Raw genomic sequence first — 18,493 nt, forward strand, 5'->3', positions numbered from 1 at the left:
GCACAATAATGATGGGATCCAGTATTAGTGTGGGAGGCTCGCGAATGACAGCAAGTACATCAACCTGCACATTATGAGGGTTCACGTGGACAGTGAGGGGTGGGGGAGGGTCAAATTCAATCCAGAAGAAGTCCCAGAAGTAGCACTGTGCAAGAACAAAAGTAAGATTGATTCTACCTCGGAGGTGTTACGAGGTGGTGTGGAAGGACGTTAAATTGGGCTATGAGGCTCCTTCTTGGGATGCACACAAACTTGTTAGTGCAGCAATAGTGGATAGGATTCAGGTCAGTTACAAAGGAGAGAGACCTCGTAGCCCAGGAAGCAACAGAAAGCCAATAATTTCATTCAACACCGCTAACGGGTAGGCCTCACATCAAAGTCTCAACATCAAAAGAGTATAAGGTTTGAATGCAGCTTTGGTGAATGAAGGCAATAGTGAAAGGGGCACAGCTGAATCATATCTGGCACTCCATCAATGAAGGGTTCCCAATGAATGCTATTCATTACTGGCCAAATAGCTTCCACACATTGACCAGGAGCAACTGAAAGGCCATTGGTATGCTACTTCAATGAATGGAAGGCTGAGCTACTTTGGTTTAATCATTTCATTCACAGCTTATCATCCCACAGAGGGCTCCAGATGTCACATCTGTGGAAAGAATGTTGATCACCTCAATGTGTGTGCTCGCATCCCAGGGTTAAAACTGCATCCAACACATTGCAAGCAAGGCACCCAAAGCTGTGCAGCCCCACATCTCCTTTCGGATTCTCAGTCAGAGCTTCCCTTTCCATACCTTTTAACCGTTGTTGTCTTTGATGTTTAATTTCAGAAGGAAGGCACATGAGTCATGGATCCAGGACTCAATACTGTATTTTTCATATCCCTCAGTCAATGGAGGAGGCAAAGGAGGGAGAGGCGTCACTGTGCCCAGCTCATGCAGCTGGCATTATCGGGGTGATAAGGCTAAGAGGAGCCTGAACATAAACAGGAGGGTGAAGAGGAGGGCGCCAGACAGAGGAAACACCTTAGCAGACTGAGAATTTATCGTCAATGGGTATCCTACTTAGCAATGTGTGAGAGGCAGTGCTGGATACGCCTGTGACTCTCCAGAGACCTTGTACATCACATATACTACATTCATTGTGAAGGCCCAACACCGTATGGGGATTGAGACATCCCCTTACTAGTGGCTGTGAAGGTGATGACAGCACTCAATTATTTTACCGCTGGGTCTTTCCAGGGATCAACAGGGGACCCGTGCAGCATACCTCAGTCCACAACACGTCATGCAGAAAGGAGGTCACCGATGCCCTTTACAGTAAGGCCCATCAATATGCCAGCTTTGTTTTGGACAGGGAAAGCCAGTCTCAAAGATTAATTGGCTTCACAGCCATCTCAGGCTTCCCAAGAGTGCAGGGTAATGCACCCATGTGGCTATGTGGACTCCATGGCAGCAGCAACTAATGTTGATTAACCGCAAGAGCTACTATTCTATCAATGGGCAACTGGTGTGTGCCCATCACAAGCACATTGTGCACCTATGTGCATGCTAACCTGGGGGTCGCCATGACTCCTCCATACTCAGTCACTCTCAGGTGCCTGGATCTTCAAGAGACCAGAACGTCTACAGGGATGTTCTCAGGGAAATAAGGGCTGCCCACCTAAACGCATACAGACGACTGCAATGTGCTGCCTTCCAACGCGTGCCAAAGAGAGTTGTAACACTACTTACAGCTGCATCTTCTCCCTTATAGAGTAGACCATAAGAAGTCAGATGCCACTCGGATGGCTCTCTGCAGTACACAATGGAGAGGATTTCCCACATGATCGCAGTGTGTTGTACCCTTCACTATCTGGCTAGGCAAAGAGATAAGCCCTTTTGAAAATGGATGAGAGTTCATTGGACAATGAAGATATGGAGGTGTAGAAAGCCCAAGCAGCTGCTCAGGGACAGTGTGAGCCCGTTGATGCTATGGCAGAAGGGAGATGTGCCCGTGAGACTGGTTCCGGGAAGGGTAAATTTAAGTGTGGTTATCTAGATACGTACTCCCTAGCCCTCCAAGCCATTCCATGTCATCTCAGGAGACAGCTGAACCATGGCTGAGTGAGTGAGTCCTACATTTATACTTGCGCGTTCTGACTTCATCACTCACTAGGACAAGATCTTAGCTTTATTCAGCGATGACCTGCTAATGCGCTCACTCTGTGAATGTCATGTTATCTGATGAACGACAAAAATGTGAGACAAGGCTTGACATTTTTGATGCCACCTAATGATGCAAACACTGCTGCAAACGTGATGCAGACCAGCCGAGAGCTCTCATCCTAAAGCACATGTCTTGGGTTCACACAGTAATATTGAAGAGACCCAGAAGCCACTAGAGTTTCATTGCTGATGAGCTGCCCTCATTCATTTTTGTCCTTAAAGGAACTGGTCCAGACATTTCCCCTCATACACGTCCAATAAAGATTTAGAAAACATCTTGCTGACAACACCCAAGACTAGTTACACTGATTTTGACATAACGTGACTGTTCATCTTATAATGAGACACTGTCACATGAATGGTAGGATGACTAAACCTCGAGATAAGAGGATTCCAAAATAGAAAATCACAATGTCTTCAGTTGAACAGAACATTTACTTACCCATCCTGCGAGTCTCAATAAGTGCAATTTATTTACAGTGATAGCACACCTGTGAACCAGAGGTGACATCAACATTTTTTAACATCCCTAACCGTTCTACTACACCTTGGCACAGCCCTGACATCTATAGCAGGAGTGGAGGCAACCGGCTGACAGCTACAGCCTATTGCTATGATGACCGTGATAGATATCCTCTGGTAGCCTAAGGCCTGGAGAGCCTCGGCCTGATGAGGAGATCCTATCCAGGGGCATAAGAACCTGGACTGTGTGCGGACACAGGCAAAGGGCACTCTGAGCAGCTACTTGCCCTTGGAGTGTCCAAAGTGGAGGCCCCTGGGGTGTCCAGCTGACACGCATCCTCCCTGTGGGTGCCAGAGGGTCCCGACCTAACTCCCACAGAATATTGGGCAACTGGAGGGAAGGAGATCAAGCTGCCTCATCCCCATATTGTCTACATCTTAATTATGCCCAACAGGGTATGTGGAGTGAGCACAAATCCGGCAAAACCTGCTGGACCAAGGAACCATAGAACCATAAAACGTTACAGGGCGGGATTCTCTGTTTGGCGACGCCGAAATCACAAAACGTGATTGGACAGAGAATAGGTTCCGATGCCAAAATCGCGGTGGGCGCCAATATGATGCCAAATCGCAATTCTCCATCACCTCGACAGCAGCGTCAATGCATCCCGGAATGCACATACACTGGACACCATTTACATTTCATTAGCAGGCCTGACCCGGTATTCTCCGGGGCCTCCGCCATTCTCCTCCTCCGATGAGATGAGTTCCCTTCGGCATGGTTCACTTGTGCATTTAAAAATCGTGAAGCCGGCTTGGTGGCTGCTGAGAGAGAGAGAGGGGGTACGGAAAGTGTCCAACATCGCCACAGTTTGCCGCTGGCTGGAGGGCTTGTGCCAGGGGTGGAGGGGGGGGGGGGGGGTAACGGGGAGTGGTGAGGAGGTGGGCTGTGGGGTCAGGGTGGATGGGCATGGAACACCATTTCCAAGGAAGGGGGGCAGCAGGGTAGCATGGTGGTTAGCATAAATGCTTCACAGCTCCAGGGTCCCAGGTTCGATTCCCGGCTGGGTCACTGTCTGTGTGGAGTCTGCACGTCCTCCCCCTGTGTGCGTGGGTTTCCTCCGGGTGCTCCGGTTTCCTCCCACAGTCCAAAGATGTGCGGGTTAGGTGGATTGGCCATGATAAATTGCCCGTAGTGTCCTAATAAAAGTTGGGTTAAGGGGGAGGTTGTTGGGTTACGGGTATAGGGTGGATACGTGGGTTTGAGTAGGGTGATCATGGCTCGGCACAACATTGAGGGCCGAAGGGCCTGTTCTGTGCTGTACTGTTCTATGTTCTATGTTCTATGTCTGCAAGGCAGCCATGCAGAAGTACATGCCTCTACCAGTCCACTGTGACTTAGGACGATGGGTTGTATAGGTGTCCCGCCAGGCCATCCCCCTAGGTCCCCTCTGGCCCCAGTCGACCCATCAGCTGTATGGGCATGCTGCAGCACAAACAGTGCCACCTTGCTGGCTGGGATGAGTGTGTGTGGGGATTGTAATGTATATGTGCGGCTGCAGCTTGCCAGCCTCCTGAGTGTCAATCACGGAGCCGACATATCCCGCATTGTTTTCCATTGGAATCGATTGTGTTCCACATGGCGCCTGTGCCAGCCCCTTAACAGTGGCGGAATCGGTCCAGGTGCGGCGCCAGTTTTCTGAATTCTGAGTTGGCATCAACACTTAGTCTCAGAAACGGAGAATCCTGCCAATCGGTGGGTAAATAGACCATTCAACCCATCCTGTCTGCGCCAGCCAAAAAAGAAACCAGCCACTCATTTTAATCCCATTTTCCAGCACTTGCTCTGTAGACTTGCAGGCTCCAGCACTTCAGATACGGATCCAGGTACCTATTAAATGCGTTGAGTGTTTCAGCATCAACCAACTTAGAAAGTGAATTCCAGAGCCCCATCGTCCTCTGGGTGTCCCCTTTAATTCTTCTACCTTAAATCCATACCCAGCACGGTTCGATTCCCGTAACAGCCTCCCCGAACAGGCGCCGGAATGTGGCGACTATGGGCTTTTCACAGTAACTTCATTTGAAGCCTACTTGTGACAATAAGCAATTTACATTTACATTTACATTGGTAAGTGACCTCTCTGCTGGGGAAACAAATCATCCCTCTCCACAACGTCTAAGCTCCTTGTAATTCTGTGCACCTCAATTGGGTCACCCGTTAGCCTCCTCTGTTGTAAGGAAAACCGTCCTAATCTTTTTTTTCTTAAATTTAGAGTACCCAATTATTTTTTCCAATTAAGGGGTAATTTAGCATGGCCAATCCACCTAACCTGCACATCTTTGGGTTGTGGGGACAAAACCCATGCAGACACGGGGAGAATGTGCAAACTCCACACAGACAGTGACCCAGGGCCGGGATTCGAACCCGGGTCCTCAGCGCCGTAGGCAGCAATGCTAACCACTCTGCCACCGTGCTGCCCTAAACCGTCCTAATCTATCCAATCACTCCTCATAGTTGCAATTTTCCAGCCCTGGAAACATGCTTGGAAATCTCCTCTGCACTGTCTCCAGAGTAATTATTTCCTTTCTGTAATGTGACGACCAAAACTGTACACCAAACTCTAGCTGTGGAGTGACCAGGGTTATATATAGTTCCAACATTACGTCCCTGTTTTGGTAATCAATACCTCGCCCAATAAAAGAAAACATTCCATATGCTTTGTTGACAACCTTGTCCATCTATCCTGCCACTTTCAAGTATCTGTGGACACGCACTCCAAGGTCTCTCAGTTCCTCAACCCTTGTGACAATAAACGATTATTATTATTGTCTGTGGGAGAGAGTTCCAAACCTCTACCAAACTTTGCGTGAAACAGTGCTTCCTGATATCTCTCCTAAATAATCTTGCCCTAATTTTTAGACTATGCCCCCTAGTTTTAGAATCTTCAACCAGTGGAAGTAGTTTATCTTTATCTACCCTGTTTTTCCCTGTTAATATCTTGAATACTTTGATCAGATCACCCCTTAACCTTCTAAATTTTAGAAAAATAAGGCCTTATTCTAGACTCTTATGTTTTTATGTTCTTATGTTCTTATTCTATACTCGCTCTGTATTTCATTAAATGTTTTCTCCACTGTTCTTCAGTCGTTTGACCCATGAACAGATCTTCCCAGTTTACCGTGGACAGTCTCTGTTTCACCCCATTAAAGTCAAACATACCGAAGCCTAAAGTTCTTGTAGCTGATTTATTTCTTTTCACTTTCAAACGCTACATTGAATTCAACATTGAATTTGATCATGTTGTGATCACTATTTGATAAATGTCCACGCGCAGTTAGGTTACTTATTACATTTGGCTCATTACTCATAACTAAAGTTAATATTGCCTGCCACCATGTTGCATCTAGAACATATTACTGCAGGAAAACATCCTAGACACATTTCAGAACATTCACTGCCTTTCTGACAGGTGCTGGTCTGTCTCTCTCAGCCTATGTGTACATTAAAATTCCCCATTAATACTACTCTGCCTTTGCTATGCACTTGCTTAATTTCTGCATTTATGCAATCTAACACCTCAGAACACCTACCTGGGGTTTATACATAATACCTATTATAGCATTAGATCCTTTTCTGTTCCTCAATTTCATCCATATGGTCGCCACTGGATGCTTCCCCTCATTATAACCTTGCTCACCATTGAGTTGATCGTATTTCTAATCAGTAAGCTTATTCAACCCCCTCTGCTATCTTAACAAAAGCAAATTACTGCGGATGCTGGAATTTAAAAGCAGAAGAAAAAATGCTGGAAAATCTCAGCAGGTCTGGCAGCATCTGTAGGGAGAGAAAAGAGCTAACGATTCAAGTCCAGACGACCCTTTGTCAAAGCTCAAAGGGTCAACTGGACTCAAAACGTTAGCTCTTTTCTCTCCCTGCAGGCGCTGCCAGACCTACTGAGATTTTCCAGCATTTTCTCTTTTGCCCTCTGCTATCTTCATTGTCCCCTCCTGGAAACTTTGTAACCAGGTATATTTACTTCCCAGTTCTGACTATCTTGCAGCCATATCTCCATAATAGCTCCTACATCATAATCTTCCATTTGAATTTGTGCCTGCAGCTCATCTATCTTATTCCTTACACTCTTTGCATTAGTATTTAGAACTCGTATTCAAGCAATACCCCCAATCTGTCCCTCAGCACTGATGCTTTATTCACTTGCTTTTTATTTCTCTCTGTTGGTTTTACCAGGATACTTCTTGTAGCTTAGACATTACTGAAGCTGGGTCCCTGACTATTTCTTAACTCTCCAAAGATGTGCAGGTTAGGTGGATTGGCCATGCAAAATTTCCTCTTCATGTCCAAAAGGTTAGGCAGGTTACTGGGTTGTGGGGTTAGGGTGGAGGCATGGGCTTAAGTAGGGTGCTGTTTCTAAGGGCTGGTGCAGACTCAATGGGCTGAATGGCCTCCCTCTGCACTGTAAATTTTATGATAAATGCTATGATTCACTGCCCTGCTATTTGTTTTTGGAACTGTGCTGACTTCCCCTGAGGCCTCCCCCTCCCTGTCATTTACTAGTTTAAAGTCCTTATGACCATGCTATTTATCTTGCCTGCCATTGGAAACTGTTTTCCATTTGCAAAAGCATCACCAACCATTACCCTCTGTTTCCTGTTACTGAGCTAATTATGGATCCAATCTGTCACCTTCCTCTACATCCCCCGATATCTCACTTTTTTGACCAGTCTGCCATGTGGGACCTTGTCAAATGCCTTACTGAAATCCATGTAGACAACATCCACAGCACTACCCTCATCAATCCTCCTTGCTACTTCCTCAAAAAAATCTATTCAGTTAGTAAGACATGCTCTTCCCTCAACAAAATCATGTGGACTATCCTTGACCAATCTGTGCCTCTGTAAGTGACAGCTTGTTCTCTCTCTCAGAAATATTTCCAATAATGTCCTCACCACTAAAGTCAGACTGACCAGTGAATAGTTTTCTGGCCTATCCCTTGCACCATTTCTAAACAATGATATGTTTGCAGACCTCCAATCCTCTGGTACCTTACTTGTATTTAGCAAGGATCGTACAATGATCCTTAGAGCATGCATTCATTCCTCCCTGGTTTCTTTTAACAGCCTGGAATACAATCCATCTGGCCCTGGTGACTTATTCACCTTCAAGGATAACAGTTCCTCCAGTACTTCCCCTCTCACTATGTTTATTGTATCTAATATTTCACGCTCCTCTTTAACTAGAATGCCTGAATCATCCCACAACTTTGTGCAGTCAGAGTCAAAGAACTCATTGATAACTCCGCTCACATCTTCTGAATGAATTGGCAAGTTATCATGTACATCTCTGATAGATTCTGGACTGAATTCTTTGCCAACGGGATTCTCCGTTTTGCCAGCAGCGTGACGGCGTGGGGCAGCCCACAATGGGAAACCCCATTGACCAGCCGGCAAAGCAGAGAATCCCGATGGCGTTCGGGACGGAGAAACGTGCCCTCTATCTCTTACTTAATTATTCTCTTGCTCATAATTTATTGGTAAAACATCTTAGGATTTCCACTGATTTTGCCTGCCAATATTTCTTTGCATCTTCTCTTTGTTTTCCAAATGTCCATTTTACATTTTAAGTAAAAGTCAAGTGCACACTGGTGCACTTGACCTTTACTTATCTGAATGATCATCAGATCCTTACCCACATTACTGTGTAAATAAGATGTCACCTAAAAGTAAAGTTTAGATACAACACAAAACAGGATATGCCAGTGAAAAGAATCTGTGCCTCTTAGGGCACATTGAGTCTTGTCCTACGAAATGCAGGCATACGGGCGTACATGCTCATTGCCAAGGGTCAACACTTCAAAGTTAAGTAGGTTTGATTTCAACATTGTTTCTTCTAATACATAGTATAAAACTAATCAAACCTACTGCTGTCTCATCACCCATCAACTGACAAAAATTAATGATACCAGCTTGCAAGTTAGAACATGACATTTTCAAGTCATTTACAAACGCGTGTCAATTATGCAGCAGTTTTGGTGGGTACCATATATTTTGTTTGATTACCTCACTCTTTTCTTCTTTCTGATTCACAGACTAACCCACACTAATATTCAGTGCAGTTTAATGACTGAGTTGATTTGAGTTGATCCCAGCAATAAACCGAGGACTGTAAGGCTGAACCTGACACAGTTGACCTGGGCTAGAGCTGCTGGGCAGAATATTCCTGGTCCTGTAGGATGAAGGCCGAGGGTGGGACCAGGGGGAACATGTGGAAGGGGGTGTCAGGCCGATTGGCTGACCCGTTTCCGCCCCTGGCCAATTTGCTAGAGGGCGGGTTTTGCCCATCCCGCAGCAACTGATGGATATGTTGCATACTTAGCTTTCCAATTGTGCACAGAATGGGGACAGCATCGGACACAGGCCTCCCACTGAGATCATTGCCAAGCAGATGCCTGGAGGTGGCCTGCTACTGACAGGCTGAAGGGCCTGTTCAGTTCACACACATATACACACACACACATATCCCCGCCACCCCACCCTCACCCCCACAACCAGATTCCCAGCTGTGGCTGCACGCTATACTGTGCAGGATGTTCCCTGTTTTTTACAGAAATAAATACCATTTTCGAGGGCCCCCCTCAACTCAGCACATCCTCCCCCCCAAGATGGAGGTCCTCTCATTTCCTGCAGTGGCAGCACCCACTTTTGATTGGGTCTGCAGCCTCAGGTGCAGACTTGTCAGGCTGAATGGCCTCCTTCAGCACCTTAACAATTCTGTGATTTTGTGAATCAAGTGTGATTGTAATTTTAACTCTCCATGTTGCCCACCTCAAACTATACCTCTGATCAGTGATTGGGGAAGACAATGCTGATTCTCTTATTTAGGGTCAGGTTGGGAAAGACTTATGTTTAATAGCAGTGGGATTCCTTGTGGTCAGCACCTCAGCCACAATTGTTGCCACACTATGACAAGAGAAAAGATAAAGGACACACACACACTGGGATAAGGACTACTGATCTGGGAGAATGGAGACGCCTGCAAACCTGTCAAAGAATTCTGCAGGATCACCACAAGGTGCGTTTTGTGACTGAGAAGAGTTTTCCTTTATAGTGATGGACGGTGGGGGTTTATTTGGCAGACAGGCCGAGAGGAGTGAGAGGCAAGAGTGCACAATGCAAAGGCAGTCGAGTATGTAGTTTTGACACAGAGGGCAAAGATGCCCATGAACTGCTCACATTTAAAATTAGAAATGATGATGGAGATTACAGTGACGCTTTCTCAGAAAACGCATGTAGTAATTATGTTGTCAGCTACATGTGATGTTGAAGAGCCCATAGGACCATGAGATTGTGGTTTCTGCTTGTCTCATTGCAAAGTACGCAAGTTTCAAAAAGATTCTTGGTATTATTGACCCAATGCAATGATGCGCACATGAAACTCACCAGTTCTGTTTTCTAAATAAGATTGAATGGGAGCGGGAATGAACTTGATATGAAACTTTAAACTTCTTTGGTGTTACTCATATTAGATTTACTTGAATAAAATGCCTCTAAAATATATATACTTATAACAAAATAACATTAGTTACTTCTGAGAAAAAGAATGACTTGGACATAGTGACCATTACATTTGATAGTGCACTCATTCTCTGAGATTTCAAATGACTTAAACTATGATTAAATTAAAGTTGCCATAGTCCCCGAGGACCGTAGGCTGCTGTCCCCTTTTGAGAGAGAGCTGATTTAACCTGAGGGTCACAACACCTCAGCCGGAGGGCAAGATTGAGAAGGTGGGGCCTTCATGGATAACATCAGTCAGTGTGTGGGATTCAATCCTGCACTGTTGGTATTGTTCTACAACACGAACCATCCAACCAACAAACTGAGCTAGCCAACCCACAAAGTGGTTGCCTTGCATTGGCCGGGAATCAAACCCAGGCCTCTTGCGTGACAGTCAAGAGCTCTACCACAGAACCACCAATGCAAATGACAGGTTAGAACCACCATGATGTATGATATGCAATTGATGTGCTTTAAACTCCCGAATTCCCCACCCCACCAATAGTGAACATCAAGATGTGAGATCAAGTCCCGAACTTGAAGGACAATCAGGATCAAAGTACTGGGATTCTCCGACCCTCCGCTGGGTCGGAGAATCGGCAGGGGTCGGCGTGAATTCCGCCCCTGCTGGCTGCCGAATTCTCCGGCACCGGAGATTCAGCAGGGGCGGGAATCGCGCCGCGCCGGTTGGCAGCCGCTCACAGCCCCCCCCCCCCCCGACGATTCTCCAACCCGTGATGGGTCAAAGTCCCGCCCGTTCTTGGCAAGTCCCGCCGGTGTAAATTAGACTAGGTCCCTTACCGGCGGGACCTGGCGGCATGGGCGGGCTCCGGGGTCCTGGGAGGGGCGCGGGGCGAGCTGGCCCCGGGGATGCCCCCATGGTGGCCTGGACCGCGACTGGAGCCCACCGATCCGCAGGCGGGCCTGTGCCGTGGGGGCACTCTTTTCCTACCCGCCGGCCGTGTCAGCCTCCTCGATGGCCGACGCATAGGTGAACCCCCCCTCCCCCCACCCGCCCCACCGGGTACGGGAGAATCCCGCCCCTCAGTTCTGGGAATAATAATAATAATATATAAGAACCCACAGCACTAATAGCACCTAAATTTCATTCACGGCTGTTGAAGACAATAAATTGCTTTTAATAACTGGAGAAGTGTGTGGTTTGCTTTTCAGGAAGCCCATTCACTGAAACTGTCAGCATTATCCAGACTGAACTGGTGGACAGAGTATGCAGTTGATCAACAAAATAAGCACGAGGTACCAAAATTTGTTTAATAGTGACAGAAAGTAAAGACTTCAATCGTGAAAGAAAAATCGTTTTTGATTGACAGTATTAGCTGGTATGTATCAGAGGAATTAGAAATATAAGGATTCATATTTGCAGTATGTTTGCACTCTTGTGAGGAATTGCCGTTGTGTTATGAAAGTGGATTGTGTTCAGATGTAATTGTGATATTTTGCAAAATTCGGAAATTCTCTAATTCATACAGACCATATTTTATTTTTGTTACTAACATTACAAGTCTGTGTCCTTCTATACTATACCCTATCATCTCTCTGTTCCTTTGAATGACCAGTTTTAAATTCACCAATAAGTTTTATATTAAATCCAATAGATGCCAAACTTTCTGACAACAGCATCAATTGAAAACACAAACATTTCAAGTTTTAAAATCTCATTTATTTTCTCTGATGGTTTCCCCCACTGCAAGTTTCATCAGCTAAATGTTTTTTATTAGCAGGAACACCTTCAGATCTCGGAGAGATTATCTGCACAAATGCCCCAACCGATTTTCACAATTTACGCATGGGCGATCAGGTTCTTTGACAATCTTGTGCAACTAGAAGTATGGGTTGCGACCACAAGAGCAACTTCCTCATATTTCACTTAACTTCATGAAACTGGCATAAACCAGAGTGCATTCAACTCTTTCTAAAACCTTACATAAATTTTAAACTAAAAATGTCCAGAACTGAGATAACAGTGCTTTCAACGTAATTTTGAAAGGCAACTAACAATTTATATTCCAGCAGTCAAAACATTCACATCCTAATATCTGAAAAATTGGTAGAATAAGCAACAATAGCATTGTACAAAATTGTCGGATAAAATAAATTACATGAAGCCCTTTACATTAACTGACAAACTGCCCCTGTAGGGCGGCACGGTGGCACAGTTGTTAGCACTGCTGCCTCACACTAGCTGTCAGTGTGCAAAATGGTGGGGGCTCAGAATCAAGAGACAATCACAAAATACGATTCCCTCTGCATGATTAGGATGAGCAATTTTTACCCCCCCACCCCCCCCCCCCCCCCACCCCCCCTCCACCCCCGCCCTCTGGTGGAATAGTGTGAATCACACAATTGAATCCGTGAAAACTCATTTGTTGGGTACCATGAGATGCCAGGCTGCAAAGGCAGTGTGGGGGACTCAGGAATAGGTTTGAATCGCTGCCTCATGAAGAATGAAAACCCTCTCACTTGGGGAAGCACAACTGTAGTATCAGTAGAACCCCACACTCTGGCAATAATATGAGGAGAAAGGGATTAAGCTGTAGGAAATTTCAATTCCACTTGTCTGGGAAGTTTGACTGTCAGGAATTAGTATGTTGGGCTGTCAACTGGGAGATTGGAGGTGACCTCTCGGTATGCACTTGTCATGCTAATTACAGGCTTCACTCTAATCAGCTGTGCTTCAGCTGCCATAAGAGGCAGTCATTTTCCTGAAATTATACCCCACCCTTCATTGACTAGTCAACTGTGCCAATGTAATCCGAAGAGTTAAAGATCAGTGCCACTGTTTGGAGTCCCATTCATGCCAAACTTGCCATAAGCAAGTCCTGACATAGGGCAACCAAGGGGGTCGTCCAACCCAACTGTCTGCAAGAGCTGGTGCCACATGGAATGGGAGGACACCCACTGCCATGGTCCTTAAACATCTCCAACTACATCTAGATAGAACAGTACAGCACAGAACAGGCCCTTCGGCCCTCGATGTTGTGCCGAGCCATGATCACCCTACTCAAACACACGTATCCACCCTATACCCGTAACCCAACAACCCCCCACCCCTTAACCTTACTTTTTAGGACACTACGGGCAATTTAGCATGGCCAATCCACCTAACCCGCACATCTTTGGCCTGTGGGAGGAAACCGGAGCACCCGGAGGAAACCCACGCACACACGGGGAGGACGTGCAGACTCCGCACAGACAGTGACCCAGCCGGGAATTGAACCTGGGACCCTGGAGCTGTGAAGCATTTATGCTAACCACCATGCTACCGTGCTGCCCCAAAGAAAATATTTTAAAGATTATTTTTTTTTTTTCCTAAGGGCAATTTTGGACACTAAGGGCAATTTTAGCGTGGCCAATCCACCTAACCTGCACATCTTTGGACTGTGGGAGGAAACCGGAGCACCCGGAGGAAACCCACGCACACACGGGGAGGATGTATAGACTCCGCACAGACAGTGACCCAAGCCGGAATCGAACCTGGGACCCTGGAGCTGTGAAGCGATTGTGCTATCCACAATGCTACCGTGCTGCCCTACTGCTACCATGCTGCCCTACATCTCCTGTGCATGGACCCCCTGTGTGCTTCTCATGTCCCCAGTGCCTATCCTTCGCAGATTTAAATTGACCTCGAACACAAAATTTTGCTTTATGAATCAATTCAAAATCATCAGCCATTTCTGCGGCCTGTCTAGCCGTTTTAACTCTCTGCTCTTCCATGTGAGTTCTCACTACTGCGGGAAGTGAATTTTTAAATTCCTCAGCTCCTGTCTTCAACTTCATCCTTTGACGTTCTTGCTCACCTAGCAGTGCCAGTTTCTGAAGTTCAAACACTCTCTCTCTTTCCTTTGCTTCTGCCATGGCCAATCTCGCTGCCTCTTCCTGTGCTGATCTGACCCTTTCCATTTCAATTTTATTCCTTTCCATTTCCCTTTGAAAAACCCTCTCTTTTTCTTTGGCTCCATTTGCGCCCTCCAGTTCTCTCAGTTTTTGCTGCATTTCCAATCATTTCATTTTTAACTGGATTCAAGCTAATTCTAATGGGTTAGACTGTGTCACTGGTAAGTTTAAAAAGTCTGACTGGGACAATGTAAGTCGACCAGGTGAGAGCTTATCCTTGTGACTATGTGCTAGCAGTATTTTTTTTCCCCAGTCGGTTTAAGCCCTAAATTGTCTGCTACATCTATGATCTCATTTCTGGACCCAATTTCCTAATATCTCCCTCGTGTAACACCAGACAACAGAAAGTCAGGAGGTGATTTAATTGGTGCAGAGTTCCCAGTCTCTGACCTCTTGTAGCCACAGTATTTATCTGGCTGTTTCAGTTTCTGGTCAATGGTAACTCCCAGGATATTGATAGAGACTGATTCAGTGATGGCAATGCCATTAAATGTCAAGGGGCAATGGTTAGATTCTCTCTTGTGGAGATGGCGATTGCCTGATACTTCTGTGGCGCAAATTTTATTTGCTACTTATCAACTCCAGCCTGAATATTGTCTCAGTGTGCCTTTTTCCGGCCCTTGCCAGTGAAATCTTTCAGTCCTGCCGATGGTGACCCACTGTGGTGGATTTCCCAGTGGCAGAACGGGCAAACCACGTAAAGCGCTGTAGACTTTGGCGGGACAGGTAAATCTTGTCGGCGGCCTATGGCGATCTGTCTTTGCTGCCAGAAAACATGCTGTGGGGTGGGGGGGGGGGGGGGGGGGGGGGGGGGGGGGGTGGTGCACGGAATCCCACCCGAAGTCTTGCTGCACATAGACACAGACTGCTTCGGTATCTGAAGAGTCGTGAATGGTGCTGAACATTGTGCAATCATCCATGAACATCCCCACTTCTGACCTTATGATGGAGGGGAGGTCATTGATGAAGCAGCTGAAGATAGTTGGGCCGAGGGCACTATTGTGAGGACCTCCTGCAGCGATGTCCCAGGGCTGATTTGATTGACCTTCAACAGCCATAAGCATCTTCCTTTGTGCCAGGTATGATTCCAACCAGTGGAGAGTTTTCCCCTGATTCCCATTTTGCTAGGGCTCCTTGGTGCCACATTCGGTCCAGTGTGGCCTTTATATCAAGGACAATCATTCTCACCTCACTTCTTGAGTTCAGCTCTTTTTTCTATGTTTAATACAGTAAGAAGTCTTACAACACCAGGTTAAAGTCCAACAGGTTTGTTTCAAACACTAGCTTTCGGAGTACTGCTCCTTCCTCATTCACCTGAGGAAGGAGCAGTGCTCCGAAAGCTAGTGTTTGAAACAAACCTGTTGGACTTTAACTTGGTGTTGCAAGACTTCTTATTGTGCTCACCCCAGTCCAACGCCGGCAACTCCACTTCTATGTTTAAGCCATGGCTGTAATGAGATCAGGAGCTGAGGGGCCCCATCGGAACCCAAACTGAGCATCTGTGAGAAGGTTATTGATGAGTAAATGCAGCTTGAGAGCACTATCGCCAACACCTTCCTTCACTTTGCTGACCTGGGATGCAGATTGTTCTATTTCCTATTCCTAAAATGTCTCACATTAATAAGCACAAAACACATATTCATAAGTGAAAAAACAAACAGTTTTTTGTGTATTGTTGCAGACAAGTAAAATGTCAGAATCGAAAATGTCAACACAAATGATATTTCAGCTAGCAAATGCTGAAAAACCACCATAAACATCCATTACTAGGCACCGTGACTGCATTGTAAACTTAATGATAGTGTAGTAACTCAACAAGGCTTCTTAAACAGCACCTCTGAAACCTAGAATTAAGGTCAGCAGGTGCCCAAAATCCTACTGACTCTAAGTACCCCACCACCTCGTAAAGAATCCTGACTCATATCGCCATTCCGTCATCATCGCACCTTATTGAACAGTACTCAGGTTCCCTCACAGAAAGGATTGTAGCACCTCAGGAAGGCAAATCACCACCACCTTTAAACGGTATCTAGAGATGACCAATTAATTCTAGCCTTGATTTTTTTGATCACATTTTTGAAAAATACATTCCATGGTTCAGTAACACTTGTGGGTTTCGAAATGAAATCATTGGAAATAAAGGGGAGATGTAAAACAGGTCGTTGATTCACTACTTTAGACTATTGCTGAATGTCAAAGTTGATCCCGAGTCTTAAACTTTGGGCTGGGTTAAGAGTTTTAAAAATTTATCAAATAGACAAAAAAAAACTTGCAAGACATTAATCAAAGCCTGGCTGCTTATTCATTTCCGTTTTGAAGATTTCTTGTCTATTTCAGATCAATAGAAACACTGACATCAAAAATAGAGGAAGATTGTGGACCAGATAGTGTGTTTGTTTGTGCTTCAGCTGGCAATGCAGGAAGATGTGTGGGTGGGGAGATTGGGCACTAGAAGAGTAGCAGCTCTGTTCTGCAAGTACTGCAGGAAATTATTTTGTTTAGTTTGCACAAGTGACCTCTCCTGTGAAAAGGTGGCATTCTGTACCTATTGCAACTGCTCAACACATCTTAAGAGAACATTCCTGCTCCACACACTCAGATCATGAAAATCTTAATCAAAGCTTGCTCCTGATCTGAGGATAATATTTCAAAAGCAGTTTTATACTGCCATCAATGGCATTCATTATATTGGTGACTTCAATATCTGTTTACCATGGTTAGAGCTTGCCGGATTTATAAAGCTAATTATTAATTCCGGTTTATAACTTCAAAGAGAGTTTAAGATCATTTCCTTTGCATTAGAAAATTATTCCTCTGCGGATGTGTTGTATCCCAGTTAGAGATGAAAGGCTAAAGAACTGGCTAAAAATGCATATTTATGCACGCATGGAAATAAACACAAGCTTCTAAACAGGTGCAATTTAGACAGCCATGACTTCAGCAAGATGCAGGTCACTCGACGAAGGACCCACAGATCATACTCAAGATTTCATTGCTTTCTGTGCCCTCTTTTAACTGGATTTCCTTCTGAAACCTTGCTCATTTTTCTCTCTATATATGAATAAGTGAAACTACTCTTTTAAGCATAGATTCCTGAGGTGTTTTACGAAAATCAAACATTATTCTTTATTCATTCATGGATGGATGTTGCCAAGTGAGGCCAGTGTTTATTCCCCATCACTAATTGTCAGTGAGATGATAGTGTTGATATCCCTTCTTCAACCAATGCAGCCCGGGCGATGAATGCACGCTCACATTCCTATTAGGTAGCGAGTTCCTGGATGTTGATCCAGCAGGAATCGCTGATATAATTCAAAGTCGAGTTAATGTGTGACTTGGAGAGGCATGGTGCTGTCGTAATGTTCCAATGCACCTGCCACCCTTGCCCTCGCAGATGGTAGAGCTCACTGATCTGCGAGATACTGTTGAAGAAGCCTTTCATAAGTTACTATTCATAGGTGGGTACACACTGAAACCATTGTGTGCTGTGAGTGGAGGGAGGGAATGCTTATGATGGTGGATGGGGTGGTGATCAAACTGTTTGCTTTATCCTCATTGGTACTGAGCATTGTGAGCGCTGTTGGAGTTTCCCTTATCAAGGTAAGCGGCGAGCTATGCCGTGTAGATAATGGAATGTTTTTGAGCGGTCAGGAGGTGGTTAGTCATTCGTCATAGAATACCCAGCCTCTCTCTACTTCTGCAACATGTGGCTGGTCCAGTTAAATGTCTAATCAATGGTAGACCAGAGGATTTTGATGGTAGGGGATTCAACAATCCCTAACCCTAACTCTAACCCTAACCCTAACCCAATCCCTAACTCTAACCCTAACCCAATCCCTAATCCTAACCCTAACCAGGAGAAGTGATTAGACTTGCAGTAAATGGTCACTGTCTGATACTTATGTGATGTTAATGCAACTATTCCAGAGGAATAGGCACTGAGATGACTGATAAAGCCCCAGCCTATGAGAAGCAAGCGCGGATGAGAGCCTCCCTGGCCCACTGGATATGTCGGACCCACGCCACTGCCACCCGCCCTTCCCACGACTGCTCCTGTGGGTCCTCCCAGATCTCGTGAATAGGATGGGAATAGAGGGACACGGACCCAGGAAGTGTAGAAGAATTTAGTTTAGACAGGCAGCATGGCTGGCACTGGCTTGGAGGGATGAAGGGCCTGTTCCTGTGCTGTACTTTTCTTTGTTCTTTGTTCTTTGTTCTCATCCTCCAGCCCCTCCTGGTCCGGCCCCTCCTTATCCCTCTCCTCCAGCACATCGCCCCGCTGCTGTGCCAGGTTGTAGAGAGCACAGCAGACTACCACAAAGCGGGGAGACTCT

At 45.7% G+C, this 18,493-nt stretch overlaps 1 non-coding gene across 1 annotated transcript; it reads right to left on the reverse strand.

Moving 5' to 3' along the window:
• Nucleotides 1–10,597: 10,597 nt before the first annotated feature.
• On the reverse strand, nt 10,598–10,668 carry trnad-guc. The gene has a single exon. It is a non-coding gene; the product is annotated as a tRNA-Asp (tRNA).
• Between the last annotated feature and the right edge of the window lie 7,825 nt (nt 10,669–18,493).

The sequence above is a fragment of the Scyliorhinus canicula genome, chromosome 15 (assembly GCF_902713615.1).
Source record: "Scyliorhinus canicula chromosome 15, sScyCan1.1, whole genome shotgun sequence".
NCBI classification, from domain to species: Eukaryota; Metazoa; Chordata; class Chondrichthyes; order Carcharhiniformes; family Scyliorhinidae; genus Scyliorhinus; species Scyliorhinus canicula.